Below are 3048 nucleotides of genomic sequence, written 5' to 3'. Positions count from 1 at the left end.
TTGCGTCAGGAGCGGGATGCGGGGACTTTTATTATTATTATTATTATTATTATTATTATTATTATTATTATTATTATTATTATTATTATTATTATTATTATTGTTAATTTCCATTACCGCTTTATAATTTCAAGGGGGTGGGAGGAAGATTCGAAACGGTTTGCGTCAGTTAAATCCGAAGTGAAACGTCGCTGGAGAACGTCAAAGCATACGTTCAAAGCAAATGTAATGAACAGGAAGCTAAAATATTATATTAAAACAGTGTTTCCCAGGGCCGGGTTTAGGTTTGACGAGGCCCTAAGCTACTGAAGGTAATGGGGCCCTTTATATGTCCAGCTGTCCTTCAACAACAACAAATTGTCGCTGTTTTTTGTGTTGAATACAGTATATATGCTATATACAGTATATGCTATATGGTAATTTATGGATGTAATAGGTATCTAAAGCAGGCTTCCTCAACCTCGGCCCTCCAGATGTTTTGGGACTACAGTTCCCATCATCCCTGACCACTAGTCCTGCTAGCTAGGGATCATGGGAGTTATGCTGGTTTTGCAAATTGCAGAATATGAGAGTATGCATGAGTTTGTGTGCATATTTGTTTTAAATTTGCATGCTTGAATCATGAAAGTTCATGTTGTAATAAACCCCTGCAAGTTCCTTGTAATTTTTTTGCTGCTGGCTTAGCTACTCTTATGTAGTTCTTTCTTTAAAAAAAAGCTGTCTATCTTAAGGGGGAAAGCTGTATATGTACTTTATTAAACACACATTTTTCACTCCTCTGTAGCAATAAAAGCAAGATGCTTGCACATCATCTAGCACAGTAGTTCCTAATTAAATACTGCGGGCTCCATGTTTTTCAGAATTAGTACCTCGGGTTAAGAACTTTGCTTCAGGATGAGAACAGAAATCGTGCTCCGGCGGCACGGCGGCAGTGGGAGGCCCCATTAGCTAAAGTGGTGCTTCAGGTTAAGAACAGTTTCAGGTTAGGAACGGACCTCCGGAATGAATTAAGTACTTAACCTGAGGTACCACTGTATCTATCTAAAGTCAGGTCTGTGAAGAGACCTCTAGTGGTGAAATGTCAAACTTCACTTTCAGCAGATTTTTGAGCTAGAGCAAGGACTCAAGTGAGACTTCAATTCCAGTCATACCTCATGCTACGTCCGCTTCATGTTACGTTCTTTCAGGTTATGTCCCGCGGCGACTCGGAAGTACCGGAAAGGGTTACTTCTGGGTTTCGCTGCATGCGCAGAGGTGCAAAATGAGATCATGCGCAGAAGCGGCGAATTGCAACCCACGCGTGCGCAGACGCGCTGCTGGGAGTTGCGCTATTGTCATGTTGCGAACAGGCCTCCGGAACGGATCCCATTCGCAACCAGAGGTACCACTGTATATAATTATACCTGCCTTATAAACATGTGACACCAGATGGTGCTGTAGAGCAGTGATCCATCACCAATGGGTTTTCCTTTAAGAGCCTTTATAACGTGTTCTGTGACTTAAAAAAATAAAAAATCTGTATAGATCCAGCCCAAGTGTTCTCGAAGAATCATATAATTGTGGAGTTGGAAGGACCCCGAGGGTCATCTATAGTTCAACCCCCTACAATGCAGGAATCCCAAACGCACAGTCCCCCATCCAGTTTGAAACCATACCGTACTCTGCTTAGCTTTGCAAATGTGGTAGCAGTTTTACTGCTGCACCCTGCAGAGAGTATTCAAATTTGAATTGCAAAAGGTGGTCACGCAAGCGACTGGATACTTCTCCTGTGCATTATCCCCAGCTGCTCCTATCTCTTTAAGCCTTTTGACAGGAGCCAGCAGCAGTAAATCACCTGAGTGAATCCAAGTTAACTTTTTATTAGCAAAAGAGGATCTGTACAGGAGTGTTAGGCCTAAGGAGCACAGCAACTCATCTCCGGCAGGTCTTGCCCCCATGACACAGTTGCCAAGAATAAACATCCCCAACTCCCCACGGTCACCTATGTCTCTGCCTCTTCTGGATTCCCCACCACCACCCCAAGCAATCTGAGACTGCTCCTGCGTGTCTGCCTTTGCTCCTCCCGATTCATACCTCTTCTGGTTCTGGGAGAACAGCAGGGAGGAGCTTGTCACAGCACAAGGGGGAGATACCTGCACCTCTTCACAAGCCTGACCCATCTCTGCCTCTTGACCTCCCTTCTCTCTTGCTTCTGGACTTCTCTCTGCCACAGACTCTCCCAGCTCACTAAGCCCTGTTCCTGTTAGGTTTCTGTTAAGCCACTGTGCAGTTCTTGGAGTCACAAGACTCTGTTGACATTCCAGACTGTTGGAAGTCTGACGGGAGACGGATGTTGAAGTTACTGGCTTCCTGTTTCTTTGTTCTGTTGTTTTCTGTCTCACAGAGATCAGACGCATATTCTGTTCTGTCTTGCGTAATTAGAAACAAAGTAGCAATGTAGCACATATTTCTGGCTCCTGCTGCTGCTGTCTAAGTACTCTGTGAATGGAGAGTGTGCCTGAAGTCTCATTCAAAGGCTTAGGTCGTTAATCACCGTCGGAGGAGAGCCTGGATGGGGTTCCGAAAATACAGCCGGAGGAGTAGCCATTACAGGTCGGTCGTATGGAGGCTCTGACAGTTACCTCTTCAGCTTCCAACACCTCCTCCCAGTCTTTTCTCCCTTTGACCCCCATCACCGTCCCACCACCACTCCTCAGGTTTTGAGCCTGCTTCCCTTGGTGATTCCCCAGGTGGTTCCTCTCTTTGTCCAATCAGTGCATGACACTGACACTCTCTGGGGCTGTCTCTTCTACCTCTGCGCCTTACTGCAACTTCTACAATCTGACTGCCCAGACTCTTCCTCTTTTCCCTGCCTCCCAGAATCCCCTTCTCTTGGTTTGTCCTCCTGCCCCCTGCCTCCTTTGGACTTCTGCCTGTTCCTGACAGATGGGGAGAACCGTGTATGCCACTCTAGAGTTACTTGATGGAAAGGGGGAACATAAACATAGCAAATAAAGCAACAGCTGCACTCTCACGAAAGTCACTGAACACTATATGAATATACAAAAA

Source organism: Podarcis tiliguerta (genome assembly GCF_965153285.1).
Source record: "Podarcis tiliguerta genome assembly, chromosome: 11".
In the NCBI taxonomy this organism is placed as follows: domain Eukaryota; kingdom Metazoa; phylum Chordata; class Lepidosauria; order Squamata; family Lacertidae; genus Podarcis; species Podarcis tiliguerta.
This window is presented reverse-complemented; position numbering follows the sequence as displayed.